Source organism: Pogoniulus pusillus, chromosome 17, assembly GCF_015220805.1.
Source record: "Pogoniulus pusillus isolate bPogPus1 chromosome 17, bPogPus1.pri, whole genome shotgun sequence".
Taxonomy (NCBI): domain Eukaryota; kingdom Metazoa; phylum Chordata; class Aves; order Piciformes; family Lybiidae; genus Pogoniulus; species Pogoniulus pusillus.
The window spans coordinates 7,506,696-7,525,560 of NC_087280.1; the positions used below are offsets into that span (position 1 = coordinate 7,506,696).

Below are 18,865 nucleotides of genomic sequence, written 5' to 3' on the forward strand. Positions count from 1 at the left end.
GTTCTAAAAATTCAATGATTGTATTATGCATAGACCATAGGCTGGGCTCATACTTTCTCTGTGTACTATATACACTGTTTCCCATGAGTAATCTAAAGGAAAGACATAAAGAGAAAGTCGAAGTTCTAAAACCTATCAGCTTTACTCTTGCTCTTTCACAAAAATTAAACTGAGTGCTGTACATAGAAAACAATAAATTGTATTTTGTGTTTACTGATACCTGTTCTTTACATTTCCTTATCATTTATTCAATAAAACAGGTCTCTAATCTGCAATTACATTATTTATTGAAAAACCTGTAAAGAACACAACAAACCATGCAAGCAGACTGAATCTCACAGCACTATGGAAATTGTTCTTTTCATTTTAACAGACATGCAGAGTCTGTTTGCAGGAGGTGTAGTTACAAATCAGAGGATTCTTTTACTGACTAGCAATCCTACACAAACCAGAGCCATCATTATCAAGCAGATCCTTTCATTCCTAAAGGGCACGTAAAATCATACACCAGCTAAAACCAGTACCCAGACACTGGCAAAATAAAAGACTGACATACAGCATAATGTCCTGCAAGTGGAATACACATTCAGTCTGTGACATTTGTAAGAGCTAGCGAATACTCCCATCATAATACCGATTTCCAGGGTCCACCTGAAATTTAGCACATAGTTCTCAAACCACTAACAACCACTTGTAGTCTGATGGGTTTTAACGTTCAAAATTTCAGGATGCAGAATGACATCAGCTGTCTATGGAGTCTTTCTGTTTTCAAATACATCCTAGTAATTTATTTCCAACCTCTCCAAGAATGTTAACATGGCTATCTTACTGTAAACTCAAATTTTAGAACATTGTCACCATTTTCACAGACTTTGAAATGGACAAAATCTCAGCTCAGAAAAAGAACTTGCATTAGCAATGGATGAATCAGAAAATTAATATTAGTACTGCAGTAAAATATCTCCTTCTGTTCACAGGCATATGCCAAAGCACTCTCTTCTCACCACAGGAATCAGCATGTAACCTTCAGTCAGCCAGAACAATTAGTAGAGCTTCACAGTCAGCATTTTAATTTTGTATCTTGATTGTATATAAAACATAAAAATCACATCTCAAAATAAGAATCAGCAGCCCCAGCACTTAGAACTTTTCTAGAATTATTAAAGTTTTTTCACCAGCTACATGGTACTTTCTGGCAAAGTTCCAATTGGCAGCTCTTTGCTAAATAGAGTGTGCATCTCAGGGTGTTTGGTTTTATCCACCCTGAGGAATAATCAACAGGTTTTTTTTCCCAAGGAGAAAAAGCCAGGCAGGAAGGCAGGGATAGCCTGCTACTGTGCCAAATGAGACACTGATAACAGACAAGCACAGAAAAGGCTTCACCCAAGCAGACTGACAACAGTCCAGAGAAAGTGACAGGAAAAACTGCAGAACTGAACCACAGGACAGTAAGGGTAGCCTGGAACAGATGAGTTCATTCACAAGTATGATCCTCTTGCTAGAAGAGTTTGGGAAAAGAGAAAGTCCAAGATACTTAAATTAAGTCAGTTGAGATGAGACAAGTTGGAGTATTTGGGATATGGATAACAGGAATTGTAAGACTACTGGGAGAAGAGCTCCAAGACAGCTGGAAAAATCAAAAGCAGCAGGTCTAGGGGCAGATAACTCCGATGCCTTCTGCAAGCATACCCTTCAGCAAAGGCTGTAATTTGCTCTCTACTGCACACCTAATACTTTTAGCATCAAAACAGATTATTTTTTTACTCTAATACTATTAAATATTACAGAATCACACAACGTTAGGAGTTGAAAGGGACCTCCAGAGATGACTGAGTCCAACCACCCTGCCAAAGCATACTCACTTCGGGCAGGCCGCATAGGAATGCATCCAAGTGGTTTTTGAAAGTCTCCAGAGAACAAGACTTCACAATTTCCCTGGACAGCCTGTTGCAGTGCTCCATCACCCTTACCGTAAAGAAGATTCTCCTTGTGTTGAGATGGAACTTCCTGTGTTGTACCTCGTATTTGTTGTTCTTTGTCCTATCACTGGGCACCACCAAAAAGAGACTTGACACCCCTCAGATATTTATAGATAAATAATATAATAATATAGATCTTTATATATGAAGCCCTTTTCTCTTATAGCTTGAGTTAAACATGACTTGAGTTGCATAGCATCAGCTTTCAATTTATAAAGCTAGTTAGAAGGGTTATATTAACACAAGAGAAAGTGCAGAGGCACAATAACAGAAAAAATGGAACCCAAACACATGGTAGTATTCATAACTAGCAGATTTACAAAGAGGAAATATCCCACGTATTTGTTAAAGTCATTTAAAATGACAGCTGTTGTACCTTCTACTGAGGGCAGCTCTAATGAACTAGAAAGTCATACTACTAGAGGGCAGCAAGAACATGATTAAAGTATTAAACTAGAAAGACAAAACTGTCTAAAACCAAAAATAAAAAGGGATGTGTGAGACTTGTTCTAGCAACACAAAGTGAAAATACTAGATCGTTAGCTAATAGGAAAGCTTCTTTCATTAAAAACTCTCTAATCTTTACTATAAAAAAATATCTTTTTGGCTTTTTGAAAACATTTCTTTATGACTCGATGTTTAATACCATTAACAAATCCAGGGTAGGAACACAAATCAGAATACTAAAAAAAGTGCTGAGATTAATTTGAGTCCTTGCACTAAGCATGGCCCAGAGAAATGCACAAAACGCCACAGAGTGGTACAAACAACATCCACATCTCTACTTATCACCTAAGGGTCTATAGCACAGAAAGAAATCATCATGCAAGTTTAGTACTGGGAGCATCTACAGCTCACTAGAACACCATACTCATAAGAAGTATCCACAGCGAGAACAGAGCTGTAGAGTGAAAATTATGCTATTGAGAAGCTGACATCCATATCACCCACGTTTCAGGCAAGCACTGTTTGTTTGCTGATGTTTCAGAGTTTTGCTGGGATTTTTGTGATGGAGCCGGGATTTTGTTGTTACTGTGGGGGTTTGTAGATTTTGTGATTTTTCTATTTGTTTCGTTGGTTTTTAAAACACATTGTCATGATTTGACTCCAGACAGCAACTAAACATGCAGCCATTCCCTCACCCCCTCATGTTCACAGTAGGAGAGGAGAACTGAAAAAGAAAGTAAAACTTGTAGGTTGAGATTAGAACAGTTTATTAATTAAAATAAAATATAATTAATATAATGGAAATGAATATAACAAAAAAGGGGAGCAAAATAAACCCCAAGAAAGGCTAGAAATGCACAGTGCAATTGCTCACCACCCACTGACCAATGCCTGAAAAGCAACTGCACCACCACCTCACCCAACTCCCCTCAGTTTCTGTACAAAGCATGACATCCTGTGGTATGGCATATCTCTTTGGCTAGCTCAGGTCAGCTCTCCTGGCCATGCTGCCTCCCAGCTACCTCTGCACCCTCTCACTGGGAGAACGTGGAAAACCGAAAAATTCTGGATTTAGAGTAAGTACTAATTAGCAACACTTCAACCTTCAGCATGTTATCAACATTATTCTCACACTAACTCCAAAACACGGTGCTGCATCAGCTACTAGGGAGAAAATTAACTCTATCTCAGACAAAACTAGAACATACATAGGACTAGCTCTGGTCCAAGACCATGGATTAACACCCATTTGCAATTAGACAGCATTAAAAACAGTGCTGAAATATACTCTTCAGGGTTTAGCAATAATCCAAAAGGAATCCAGTTTCCATGCTTAGAGAACTCCACAAGGTGGAAGGGTGGAAACAACTGCATACCTAATTTCAAAAGTGTACTTCTGAAAAAAAAACATTGCTGTGGAGGCTCACTGAGATAACCATACAGGCATGACCTCAAGTTAGAAGACACACTGTTAGAATAGCCTAGGAGCCTTGATAAATTAAAATCAAGTACTTCAAACAGGAAATTAAAAGATGGTTGCAAATTATTAAGTTCTAACGCTGCTGAAATGTAACACATGCAAAAGAGATTAATCCTCCAGTATGTAAGAGGCCCTAACTGACAGAATAATAGGAAAACTGCAGAAAAAGACTTGAGGAGTAGTTTAACTAGGACTCAAAATATAAATAAAAAAGTGAGAGAAGAACATTAAAAGACAGATGTCATCTGGGAGCAAATTAGTAGATGTATTATTATTATTAAGGAAGCATCATCATTCTCAGAGAATGCAGTTTACTGCTTATTCACTACATTTAAGCAGTTTTGCTTATAGTGCCAATGGGAATAGGAAGCAAGGAGGTTTTTTGCACTCTTGAAGTATCACCAGTATTCACTGGGAATCTTGTATCAATGCTTACAGTTAAAGACTTCTGACCTTCCAAAATCCTTTATCAAACAATTTGACAGTGAAATTTAGACTAGGTCTAAAATTTAAATTTGATTATCAATTAATCTCTAAATATAGAACACTATTAAAGGACCAGCTGGCATTATAAAATTATGAAAGCCAACACTGTTTGGCATCAGCACGAGCTGGTGTTGCTAAGCTACTGCTGCTGCCCAGACAGTTATACATCATCAGGTGTTTAATTCATGGAGGCCAGTGCTCTACAGAAAAAAAAGAAACAAAGAAAAGAAACAAAACATGCAAAATTAATTTATCCTAGTAAAACTCAAATCTTACCACCTGAGTTTATGAAATGTAATATAGCCTATACCCATGATCAAAAAGCACACAAAGAAAAGCAATTAGGCTTCAGTGCTGTTTTAAAGTCTATATTATCTTTACTTGTCCTGCTAATTTATATTCATTGGGGTTTGCTATAATATAGGTATAGATAATTCTATTGGTAGAAGGCAATTTTGATCTTTGAGTAATCCCATCCTTTTCTTTCATTATACACTGCAAGCATAAGCTTTATCACTCTGTTATTTCTTGCCTTCCTCATACACTTAAAATAGGTTCATTACTGAGATCAATTACAAGTTTAGTTTTCTTGCTTTATTTTTTCCCATTATGGTGAAAAACTAAACATGAAAAATATTTTACCATTTTTTACTATCATATAGTCATGATTTATCACATATGATTATGCAGACTTGGATCAATTTCAGTAAAGGAGCTAAGTGATGAAAAAGAAGCAAGGGAAAGATTATAGGTCTAGAGAACATGATGGAAAGACTGCAGGTGTTTCATTTATTAATAGAACGGACACTTGGTAGCAGCCTTCCAACACACAAAGTCACTATGGGCTAGGTGCCCAGACAACCTGACAAAAGCATGAATACACAGCTCCTAACTTCTGAACACAGGAACTGGAGACCATTACTCTCATAGGCAGAAAAGTTACTGTCAAAATGGTAATATTTTTATCTCATAAAAAATAAGCATTTTCTGGCTCTTGTGTTTTCCAGAAAAACTAACCTCAAATGAGCATCCATTCTTGAAATATCAGCTGTTAGGTTACCCTTTTCCAGTTTGTTCTAATATCATGCCCTAGAAATCCCCATTACATTAAAAAAAAAAAAAAAAAATCCCACAAACACCAAGAAACAACACAAACTGGGGCAAAAACAAACAAACAAACAAAAAACCCACACTACAACCGCAAACCCCTCAAACAACAGAAAAAATGCAACAAAAGCAACAGCAAAGAATTGTGAAAAAATGTTTTTACACTTTAAAGAGGATTCCTTTATACATATGCATATATAGACAGATATAAAATTATACAGATATAGCTATACATCTACCAACACTGCTATCAAAATCCTAGATTTCAATCATTATATTGCTTCATTATCTGTTTGTACATTCCCTAAAGCCTTGCACCTATCACTGGGGGTCAGTGAAATTACTTAATTCACTGTGTCTGCCAGATGCTAGTTATTTTTAAGATACATGGGCAGGTTTAGCCTAGAAAAAGTTTCAATTTCTCCAGCAAAGAAGGGCAAGAACTCATTACTACTATTACAGTTCTCTCAGCATGTTTGTACAATGTTGCTAATCAGTGGTATAGCATATTTATAGTTCACTAAAATAACAGATCATCACTTGTCAGATGGTAAAATACAGAAGGAACAGATAGCACATTTCTTAAGAAAGTACTTTAAGGAATGAGGAGGTGTGAATCCTGTCTGAGAACACTCTATTTGCTTACCCTCCTCCTCTTCCCACTACTTGGGAATTTCAAACAGCAGTTGGGGGAGCAAACATTTCTCCCAATTAAGTAATAAAAACATTCTTTGACAGACATCACTGATTTTTATACTAAAAATATTTTTCCCCCATTATAGTGAAGTTATCCAAAACTTAGTGTCTTTTGAGGAATCCAGTAAACAGACTTCATCTAACTATATATTCCAAAGTAACTACATACCTTTCTTCATGCTACAGGCCCCACCTTTTCCAATATACAAGCCTACTTTTTCAAGTTATTCTTTGGTAATTTAATTGGAGAAGACTGGAATCCTTTTTTGAAAATGCATGTTTGTAAAATTATAAAACTACTTTTTATCTTCTTCAGGCTGATCTCCTCAAAAAGTACTTTTACTTCACCCAAAGTGTAATTATATGTATGTATATCATCAAACCTCTCATTTCCACAAGCGCCTACTGATTAAGCTAATCATTGTGCATTATTGTTAATCTGAAGCTTTTTTGAGGGCATCTAACAAACATAATTAAACCAACTGTTGAATTTTCTGCTTTCAGAAAACAGAACACTTCACAAAGCATCACATTATTTTTAAGTATAAGCTTTCACATCCTATTCACCTTCAACATTTTCTGTGTTCTAAGCTGTTAGAACTTCACAGCCATCATTTTTTTTTTTACACCCTGTAGGGCTGCCTGTAAGATAGGCTTAATAAAACTCAAAACCACAGAACGTATCTCTGGTTGGTGTTAAATAATAACAAGGAAAACAGATGTATGGTTGAACATTCTACATTCTACGTGTAAGAGTACAAGACTCACTTTTTTAGAAGCCAGTGACTCATGAGATGTTACTTATATTTTTGCCAGCTTTCTTCAGAAATGACACCTTGCTTAATGATTTAACTTACTGGCCACATGAAACAGGTCATTGTTTCAGTATTGTGTTCTATAATGTTTTACATTCAATCTTTTTGCAAAAATACTCCTTACATTGCTGCTACATTCTTAAACTCTACAGGAAAATTACATAAGTAACAGCCTAAATAATCTGTCTGAAACAACTGACCCTAAAGCACTTGCGCTGCAGGCAAAGGAGGTAAAAATGTCTCCATCTAACATCCAGTCAACATGCTGAAACAAAATACCAGAAGTGCTACTGGACCTTTCAAAATTATGGAAGTATTGCTTAAAATACTGCTTTAATTTACAAATCATCTGGTTTTGAAGACTTTAGGCTACACTCCATTACTGCCATCTTCCTGAACATTCAATTTGGTATCAGATTATTTTCCTGATTAGGTTCATTGCAGTACATACAAGGAAATACATTGTTTTGGGACTCTCATACAGTTCCTAAAAACACTTAACTACAAATAATTTTTTTTTTTAAAGTAATTTTTATATTCCAGGAGCTCTAGAGTTAAGCACATGTAGACTTATTTTTAAATGGAGAAAACAGAAAAGTAATCCTTCAGAGACCTACCTTGTTTTATTGATGTTATATAAATTATAACAGAAATAAAAGGAAAACATTTTCAGAGTACCATAAAATAACCACTCTCCAAAATTTGTTCAAGAGACATTGAGATTGAAAACTATGACTCTCTGACTCCTCTTCTATCCATTATTTCTTAACTTCTCTGCTTTTCAAAACAGGTTAATAATTAATGAAATAACACAAGATGATAATCACTCGGGTAGTTTTGGAACCAAAACATCTGATCCAGACCGAAAAAAAAAAAAATCAAATTCATACTGTAAGGCAAGTTTTTAAACTGTCAAGACACAAACAGAAACTGTCACGTGGAAAGGACATCTACAGTTTGTCTAGCGATGAATTATAGTTCCACAAGCAAAAAGCATACTGTTCAGAGGAAGGCTCAGTGTCAGAAATTGAATAAGGTTTTACTTCCTTCTAATTACTTTAGATTCACAAACCAATCAAGGATATGATCAAACATGTCAGACAATCCTCAGCTATATCTCACAAGTATTGTCACTGGGGACAACCCTTGTTGGCCTGATAATCACGCTTTCAGATGCTTCATTCACAGTTAGTTTGGTTAGGAAGATAATTACAGTAAGCACATGGCCTGTGCTGAAGCAGATGAGCACATGGTCTCCGGTGGTCAGCAAAATGCCATTCTGATGTTCGTTACACTTATTATCTGTGTAACAACTCGTTGTTTGTACTATCATTATTGCTCTTACAGTAGAGGTTCTTTTCTACTCAGAGGGCAAACACTTAGTGCTAGTTTTCAAAAAAGCTCGAAGGAAAAGCTGCATTGACTATTTATACTACTTCTCTAGCTAAGAAAAAAATTACTAAGTAAATATGAACTTCAGAAGCAGATACTAATATTTTAGTATTGTTGCTAGTTACTGCATACTGTAATAGTATTTCATTGGATCTCAAAGTATAGCCTGATGTTTTGGGTTTTTTCCTATGAGCTCATCTCATAAAGAAGGAAAAGTTTTAAAGGGAGAAAAGCAGTTCTTAAACTACTTCCCACATTTTTTTAGGTCTGAAGTAATTCTTATTAGATAGAACAAGAAGTATGCTTTCAAAAACTCTTCAAAAAGGCGAATATCTTATCTTCTACCAAAACAAGCATAAAGAATTTGGTATACAAGGACATAAATGTAAATATATTAAATATGACTCCTACCTACCATGACAAAATTTCTAGTCTCTTCTGACAGGACAATCATTGCTGGTACAATTCCTAACTTCATGCACAAAAAGGCATGGGTAAGTTGCCAACATTTTGTCCAATCCCTACAGTGCTATCAGGGGAAGAAAGTGCACCTGTTATCCTTGCCATCCAGTCAAGATAGTAGCTTGGTAGTCTGCCATCTGAGACATACAAAACAGACTGAATTATCTTCCCACCAACACAAACACAGAACTTGAGCCCTTGTCTCCTTCACCCCTCATGACCCATGAACACTACACTCCTAAGGTGTACAGAAATGCTGCAGCATTTAAGTTTTTTGTCTGATTTTCCACAAGTTTTCTAATTTTTTTGGATTTAGACTCTGGAAAGATTCCCTCCCCACCCAGCCATGGTTACTTTCAGCATATAACAAAACTACTTTCTACCATTGTTATTTTCAGAATACCACAGCAATCGGTATGTTAGCCACAAGTTTACATCACTATTTTAAGCAACATGTCTTAGAAAGCTCTTCATGATTTTTTTACAGAGCCAGAAAATGAAAACCTACTTTAGTACCATGAGCGACAAATGCCTTCACTGCTATAATGAAAGAACACCATTCAGTTTAACTCTTACTTCAGACATAATCACTACAATGCATAATAGTGAGAAAACTGATAAAAGACATTGTCCATCATCTCCTCATTATGGATGTTGAAATAATACTTCTTGTTTTGATTTGTTTTAAACTAAAGAGTAGTCTTGCTTTCTGTAGCAGGTCAAAAATCTACCATGAATTCTAAAAATATCTGCATTCACAATTTCCACTTAGATGAAAGTTTCTTCTTTGAAGAGTGAATGTTAAGGAGGCATTATAAAGCCATACATTTACTATTTCTCAGGGCCTCTGGATTAAGTGTGTTCATCTCAAAATCACCTGTTTTATATCTCACTTGGCACAATAGGCTTATCCAAAATCTTCAAATCAAGCCATGCTCTTTTCTACAAACAGTAGGAAAAACAATCTCTTAAGTAAATTACAAACAGTCTATCCCTTAGATGAAAATAATTCTGCTAAGGTGTCAGAAATAATAAAACTATACTGTTATAAATGGGGACAGTATTCGTCTGACCTGCCTAATTTACATAGACATAAATTAGTTGTGATGGCATCTAGAAAGAAAAAAAAAAAGGTTAATATTCAAAACTGAGAGCAAGCTTGAAGTTGGCAATTCTTACTTTATAAATTATATAAATATTAAACCTGTACTGCTGTTTCAATTATCCATGCTTAAATCAAGATCTTGTAAAGACTAGAAACCAAACAGTTCCATTCCTTTTGCTACTCTAAGAAAAAAAATTCGGTTGCATTTTCTCACTTTTATCTGGATGCCATAGTAATGACAAGTGAACCAACACCTGTTTGAATATTGTTAAAATCACCTTTTTTTTCCTTTTTTTTTCCTTACATCACAATGTATTCAAAAACAATGCCTCATTATAAGCGATGCAGCAGTAACTCATTTACTCATCTTACTGCATCTTAACCCACAGATACTCAAAATACTCAAGATACTCAAAGTCAAAACACAGAGTACTGCACCTGGTTCTCCAAACTCTCTATTTCATGCTGCGGACCTGCATCTAATTACTAAAGTATATGTAACCAATGCTTAGGAGAAAGGAGTTTTCAGACTGGCCTTCAAGGTTCTACTTGAATTAGCAAAGAGTAAATGGAACAGGAACAAATCTGTTGCAGAAGAATTGATGTAGAAGAAAAGAGCATGTACATTATACACATACTGGATGAGCAACTACTTCAGACAAGCTCATGTAGTCCTGAGACACATGCACGCACTACTAAAATGTACAGGGCTAAGTTATGTAGAGAAGACTGTAAGTTTCAAATAGCACGAGCAAGTACTTTAAAAGGAGTGAACACACTGTTCTTAAAAATCCAGATTGTAGCATCTGGTTATGGCGTAGAGACTGCGATTTTGCCAAAGAGGGATGATTTAGCTTTCATTTTGATCTAAATTAATACTGCTCGGTTATAAACTCCCTAGAGTTGTGACATCTGCATAGTAATCCTTTAAAGCACTGTGGTTCATCCCATAGAGAAGAGTTAATGACCACACCATATTGTGCTTCTAGAAGAGCATCTCTCTTTAAATATACCACTGAAATAGTTTATGTATGTAACAGTATGTAACTCCTGTAAGTTACATATTTTGAAGCACTTCACTCCTTACAGAGTCCCATTATCTCTTCTGCTCTTTGATTCCAGAAGGCACAAGAATGAGCAGAAAAATGAATTGTGAAAGAACAGCTAATTAAACATAATAATTCACAACTCATTCCTTCAGTAAGTTGCAACACACAACTAAAATGGAGGTGTAATAAGTTCAGCAGCTGCTAATGACTGGGTAATTGACCTTGGAAATTCCCACTTCTGCTAAGCTACTTAACTATTTGCAAGTTTCTCAGCAGACTGTAACTGTTCCACACAGCTAGTTTTAAGTTCCAGGGCAGTATTTACTCTCTTTGCAGCAAATGCTTATATATTTCCAGCATAAAAGAACACCTGAAAAAGTCAGTAACAATCCTGGAAATACTTAATTCCTAAAGAGATCAAGATATACATTCATCTTGCTATTATAAATTAAAAAACTAAAACCATATTGTATGTTAACAATGGTAAGAGACTTACTCAAAACATAATATTTTAATTCTACAGTCTAGCTGCCTACAGAAAAAAAAAACCAAACAAAAATACCCCACCAAACTTCAGTATACAGGTAATTTCTAATATTTCATAAATTAAAAATAATAAATTATACTTCTTCCCTTCAGATTGGACACCTCCTTCCTCCAATCACAATAGTGCACATTTGCTTTCTTCACCTATTACTTCCTGTAACACATAAAGCTTATAAACTAACGTGCAGAATAATGTGCTTCTCAATCTCAGACTATACTTCAAAGCAGTAAAATCTGAATTGCCACATGAAATAAATAATCATAGAATGGTTTAGGTCGGAAGGGACCTCAAGGATCATCCAGTTCCAACCCCCTGCCATAGGCAGGGACACCTCCTACCAGAACAGGTTGCTCAAGGCTTCATCTAACCTGGCCTTGAACACCTCCAGGGAGGGAGCAGCCACAATCTCCCTGGGCAACCTGTTCCAGTGTCTCACCACCCTCACTGTAAAGAACCCTTTCCCAACATCTAGTTTGAATCTCTCATCTGCCAGTTTAAACCCATTACCCCTTATCCTGTCATTACAAGACCTTGTAAATAGTCCCTCACCAGCCTTCCTATAGGTCCCCTTCAGATACTGGAAAGCTACTACTAAGTCTCCTCGATGCCTTCTCTTCTTCAGGCTAAGGGGTCCCAACTCTTGTAGCCTGTCCTCACAGCAGCATGGAAGCCAGCATAATGCATAATGCTGGCTTCCATGGGTCTGCATTTTCTAGTGCACTGAATATAAAAAAATCTCAAGGCTACACTTTGCTCAAAATCCTCAGGAAGATACAAACAGAGATTTATAGTTCAAAAAATAAAAAAGGAACACTGTCTTCTTTCTGATTGTTCCTCTTTCCAGCTGTCTAATTTGCTGTCATTCCATCTGGACATAGAATACACATTTTTGCACATGAATCAACTGCTTCAGATATACACAGGGCTTCCTACTCCTTATATGATGCATATGATCCCTTCTTGTACACCAATGCCATAGGGTTTAACTGACATCTGTTAACAGGTTTTAACAGCCTTGTTCCACGGGAGTTTTTTTTGTCTGTTACACAATAGTGTCACGACAAACAAATCAAGAATACTAAGAAAATGAATGGTGATCAATTATCTTGACAACACATCTTGACATCTTTTTGACTTTCCTGAAGGCAAAAGGCAAACCCATGCAGATGACAATTTTTACTAACACACTCCACCAACACATATGAGTCTAGCAGGCTTCCTGAGACACAGCGTTCTAGATAGCTGGCTGACTTCCCCACCCTGCTCATGTTTCAGAGCTCTGACAAGCACACAAAAGAAAAAAAATGCCTAAAGTAAATCCAACCCGTGGAGTAGTCATAAAAAACAAGGATGTTGGGCTAACTAAAGCAAACAGTACCAGACAAAGCCTCAAAGAACCTGAGTTCACGTAATTCTTTCAAAAGTGTATATATATATAACTGGAGGTTGCCCACTGCGCTTAAGAGTTACCAGTGATTGGTCAAATATTATAGTGATACTTTCTCCAATTCATCAATCAATCAATCAATCAATTTTTGTGACTACAAGACTGGCTATGAATTAGCCAGATCTCTTAGACACCTAATGACTGGAAATGAGACTGTGAATAGGAAAAAAACAGGTTAACAAATCATTTGTAGGATTTCTGAGGTGATCCATCCTTGATTTTCTAAATTTCATCAACCTGAGGCACAGAACATCAAGATAACTGTTATAATACAGGCAATGCATCATCTTTCAGCAATGGCATAAACTCTTCAGAAGCTACATGGGGATCACAGTTTCATTTGCTCCCTGGATCCAAGTACTTGATAATCTGCATCAAGACTTGGTAAGTATTTTGAGGAGGAAATCTGTCATTGAGGAATATGGAAAAGGCTTTATGCTCAACTTCCTTAGTTATTAACGTAGATGAGCATATATCAGGCTTCACACATTTCCTAGGAGAGAAGCTGAGTCTGCATTTACCTTGACAATCTCACTACATACCTGCTTCCTTTCTCAAAAGAACACAAAAAGCCTATATGTCACAAACCTTGAAGACATACTATACACAAGCTGCCTTTAAACCAAAGGACTTTATCTGTTTTGAAAACAGGATATAGATGAAAAGAGGCAGAACTGAGAAGAAGCTTAATAAAAAAGAAAGGCAGTATAAGATCTCCTGGCAACACACTTCTACACAAGAATAAAACCCATTGTCAAACAACTATATATAAAAGAAAAGATAGCTTGTACTTTGCTATACATTCTTCTAGGATTGCTAGTGCCACAGTATGATTTTAGAAACCTTGGTTGTCTTATGATTTAACTTTTCATTAATGCTTCCCTATACTAGAGATAGTCTATGAGGCTGGTAGTTTTCTCAAAGTGGAGCAGGAGGACAACAACAATATCTTATTGCCAACTTCTAAATGATTTCAAGAAATTACTACAGAGTTAGAAATATTTGCTTTTGTAAGTAGGCTAACTTTGCCAGGCCTGTGGTTTGCTAGTGTACCAACCCTGAAACATTAACCTATAAAAAGCCTATAAATACAAATTTGGTGTAAGTTTCAGATTCTCAATGGCAAAGAATTAAGAAGTGCTTTCTCATATTCAATCCACTAAGACTCTACAAGAAAGACAAAGAACCTTATTATTGCTTATACTTTTGAAAAAAGTTTCAGTGATCTACCAGAACTGCCTAACATCAAGACCTATTTTTCCATGATCAAAATGAGGCTAATATTCTGTTTTTCATGTTCTTAAGAGAACTTATGGTAATACACCTTGTATGAAAAAGCATGTACTTTTTACCTGTGAAAATGCCCATTCCCTACATCAAGGACTGCAATGGGAACCTGCCTAGTGCTTCACCATACAGATTTAACATCTTGACAATCAATCAGGGCCATCCCATCTCACCCTCTAATTCCTTTATACTCAATATGAGGCTGATTCTCATTGATTACCTTAAACTGTGGTAATACAAAGTATTTTTTCTCTAGTAGAAAACTATAAGAGATAATATACAGTAAAATTGTTTAATTTACAGAATGATACTTAAATAAGCTCTGAATTCTTCAATGCTTTATGGAAACTATAGTGTCTTGCTCCTTAAATAAACTTCCACTCATACAATTGCTTGACTTGATTCCAAAGAGAAAGCGACAGATCAGAACCTTTCCTCACGTTCGATAAGAGAATTTTCTGTGAGAGGTACAATATGCAGTCTGGGATTTTTAGTTTGGTGATTTTTTTTTTTTTTTTTTCATTTTGGGGGGGTGGGGATTGTGTTGGGGTTTTTTTTCCTCCTTTTTTTCATCAGTTGGAGTGTTACAAACACTAGGAAAATATTTTGTTTTTAAAAGTTAAAGAGATTCTTATCAGATCTTTGCAGCCTTCATTTACACTGACAGGACAGTTGGTGTCAAAAAAGCTGAAAATCAACACCACCAAGAAAACTCCACTTCAAGTTGTGCATTTCTAATGAGTGAAAACTATAGCATCTCACACATTGCCCAAAACATTAAAAAAAAAGGTTTTAGAACTGCTACCTGACCACCAAGTAACTCAGTTCCAACAGGAAGGGGAAAACAAAGGGAAAAAAGTAGTTTGAAGGGAGTGAATATCTATGCCTGAGTTTTGGCAGCAAAAGATAAATGATACTTCCATTATTTTTCTCTCACATCATTTAACTCACCCTTATTTATTAAACTGTACTTTCCAGGAAAAAGTTTAAAATGTTTCCTCTTTCACAGAAGTAGTTCTCAGCTGCATTTATTGAACTAAATGGCTCAAAAGACTTCTAGAGAAGGCTGCATAACCAACTAACTTGGCTCCATAAAATTCTTTAGAACTGTTCTGCTTCTACCTTATTTATTGAGACAGATAAGGAGATTAGGAAGAAAATATGGTTATTCTTATGATTCAATATATAATTTATAAGGCAGAATTATTTTTTCCAAAAGCAAGCTCTACTTAGAAAAAAACCCAAACAACCTTATCCCTGCCTCATTCTGTCAAGACAGGGCAGTAAGGCCTTCTAGTCACTATTCTTGCAATACATTCCCTGTGCCTTCTACCAATTCACACCAGCTACTATCATGACTTTGATCTCTATGACAAGCAAGCGATGTTCATGGAAATTAATTGGAAAACCTACTTTTCTATAGGGTTAAGAGAAAGAAGAGTAGAAGGGTTTCACAATCCAAACCCAGTATAAATTAGAGCACTCTGATAACCCCTGTAAGTCTCTTTGCACAAAGACTACAGGAGCTCGGGAAAAAAAAGTTATTGAAAAAGTTGTGCTTACTGGAATACACTCAGTTGTGTACATTCCTGGTTCATCTGTCAAGATAAGAAATCAAGTCTGCCTAAGCTGTGTTGTATTAGCAGCACATTAATATACAAGTAGACAGATTCTTAATTTAAAATTCATACCTCATCATGAGTAGTTGCATGTTAGCTTGCAGAGGTTCAAATTCAAGAGAATGATTATGAAGGCTGCTAGTACAAACTTTTATTTCTTTTCAAGATAACAAAAAAAATCTTGGCAGAAATCAAGAAATATAATTAATGCAAATTTGTTCTTCTGCTCTTAAGAGCTAAAAAAATAATAATACCAAAAAAGTAGTATCTGCATAAGAACATACTAAACAGCTATTTTTTTAAATTGCACTACTTGTGCCACATGTTCAGAACCAAGTAACCCACAATCATTTATCTAACAGTTCTAGTTTCTCACAAGCACTTTTAAAGCAAAAACCTCTGAGGTTCATTAAAAGACCTGAACAGACATACGTGAAACCAGTAACGCATTTAACTAAATGGGGCAGATCTTCCCCAGTAACACAGTCTTCAAAAACGTCTAATTCTAACCATCAAGTGCCATTTCACTGCTTATGAAACTTTCACGACACAGTATGCCACTAAGGCACCCATGTGCACTGTATGCACGCTCACATACAAACCCCAGCAATGAGCATTGGGTGAGGACACCCAAGTAAAGAGATGTACTGACTCCTATTTAGCTTATACTAATAGGACACAATGGAAAGTAATCAAGAAAATCACAAAGCAATCAAAAGGACTCAGATTTCGGCATCCGCATTCAGAACAAACAAGCTTTTCTCTCAGATCCCCAGTCCCATGGAGCCAAGTTGGCCTCTTTTTGGCACAGCTTTTGGATACCTCAAAGCCACAGGCCCTTCCAGCTCTCCTAGCACACTCCCGTTCTCCACTCCTTACTACTGCGTGTGCGTACCTTAAAAGTAACTACTCCTGCTGTGCTCATCTCATTTTACTACCTTCATTACAAAGTAGCTCACGGCTGAATTTGCATCCGACCACAAACCTGCGCCGAGATCTTGAGGAACCGCCGTTACCTCAAGGTGAACTCTCGGACAGCGTCCAAGTCAGAGCTGTTACAGAAGACGCCAGAGACAGCAACAGCAGCCCGCCGAACCAACCAACCTGAGGCAACGCCAGGTGCTGTTCACCCAACTCTAACCCAACACTGCTGACAAAACGCCGAACCACCGCGGCTAACCTCTCCGTGAGAGACACCGCGGTGCCGTCACACGGCTGCCAGGCTGCGACCGGGGAGCAGAAGGCAACAGAACCATAGCGAACACGGCGCATCCGAACGCGGCTCTCATTGACCGCCTCCGCGGCCAGCAGCGGCGGGCCGGGTAGGGACACTCACCGGCCAGGCCCGCTCCACCAGCACCGCCCGGGGCACAGGGGTCGAGGCCCGAAAGCGCCGCCGCCGGCTGCCGCCACCCACCTGTGAGCGCGGAGCCGCAGCCCTGAGGCGCCCCGCGGCGCGCGCCCGCAGCGGCCGTTGGGCCCGGCACGCGGCTGTGGGGGCGCGAGTCTGCGCTTCCCGCCCCGCTCCCCGCGCGCCCCTCGACTCACCGAGAAACCAGCCCAGAAGGGGCACGAGTGGCGGACGCGGGCCGAAGTGGTGAGCGCCAAGGCGGCGAAGCTGACGGCCACGATGAGGCAGCCGAGCACCATCTGCGTGACGCCCAGGGCCAGCATGGCCCGCGAGCGGGCGCGATGCTCGCGTAAGCGGGACAGGTTGCGGGACAGCGCTGTGGGGCTGAGGGAACGCGCCCCGCCGGGGGGCCGCGCAGCCCCACCGCCGCCCGCAGGCATCCTCCGCCGGACCTCTCACGGCACGGCCTCCTTCTGCCCCCGGCGCCCGGCAGGGAGGGCGCGCTCCGCGGGACAGCCGGGCGCGGACGCTGCAGGCAGCCGCGGCGCATGGAGGAGGAGCTGCCCTGCCGCCCCGGGTGACCTGTGCTGGGCACGGAAGGCAGCGGCCAAGGGGCAGAGCACGGCAGGACAGGTGGGAGAGGGGCTACATCCGTCCCCGCTCCTCGCTGCAGGCGCAACTGGGGCTGGTGCGGGGCTGCAGCGCAGCGGGCGCGGCTCGCCCTCAGCCGCCGGCGGGGGCGGCTCCGGCTCCGGCCCAGCCCCGGCGCAGCTGGCTGGGCGCACGCACTGGGAGAAGCGGAGCCCCGATCTCTGGTCCAGCGCGGCTCCCGTCTCTTTGGCAGAGGGAGGGGGAGAAGCAGGGAGGGAAAGGGGGAAGGGTTGTTTACGGCCAATGGCGGAAGGAGGCAGCGGCAGGAAGATCAGCAGCGGCCGCCGGCGGCCCTGCGAGAAGAGCGGTGTGTGCGAGACGGGCGTTCGGCGGTCGGGCCGGGGCACCCCCAGCACCAGGATAGCGCCGAGCCGTGTCTTGGGGAGCAGGCGGCAGCCTCCCCCTGCCTGCCTGCTGCAGCCCGGGCTTGCTGTACATCAGGCCACCGATGGGAAAATCTCTGCCGCCTGGGCTTTGTGCAGCAGGGTACCTAGCCGCCCCTGCCCCCATGCCCGGCGCTGGGTGGTAGCGTCCAGCCGCGGAGGAAGAGAAGTGGTATTCCTTCGTGCTGTGCTCAAGATCATTGTAACCTCCCCCCGCCCGAGTACTAGCACCAAGCTTCAGCTTGCAGTACCGCTATTTGAAAGGCTTGTGAAAAACACACCAAGAGAAGCCAAAGTCAAGAACGTCATCTCACCACATACAGCAGAGGTTAAGTAGTAAAATGATCTGAGTTTATGGGGGTGTAGCACCATAACAGGCTAGAGGAGTGTGAGTGATACATACACACACAAAGGTACATACACTACACCAATCACTTACTCTTATACTGCAACAACTTTTCCCTTTTTGTATAGAACACATCAAAAATGCACCCCAAACACATGGAAACGATCTCAAAATCTTTGCGTTCAAGAACTCTACTTTGCTTACTTTTTTTCCTGG

The 18,865-nt window shown here is 39.3% G+C and overlaps 1 protein-coding gene across 5 annotated transcripts in view; it reads right to left on the reverse strand.

Moving 5' to 3' along the window:
* ENTREP2 (endosomal transmembrane epsin interactor 2) overlaps window positions 1–17,376 on the reverse strand; it is a 93,429-nt gene extending 76,053 nt beyond the window's left edge. The window contains exon 1 of one of the 5 annotated variants that reach the window (XM_064157469.1): window positions 17,255–17,376. The gene's annotated coding sequence lies outside the window, so the exon portion shown is untranslated. Of the gene's footprint in view, window positions 1–16,740; window positions 16,759–16,903; window positions 16,919–17,254 lie in introns of those variants that run through there. The other 4 variants (XM_064157470.1, XM_064157468.1, XM_064157472.1 and 1 more) reach the window with 4 other exon arrangements.
* Between the last annotated feature and the right edge of the window lie 1,489 nt (window positions 17,377–18,865).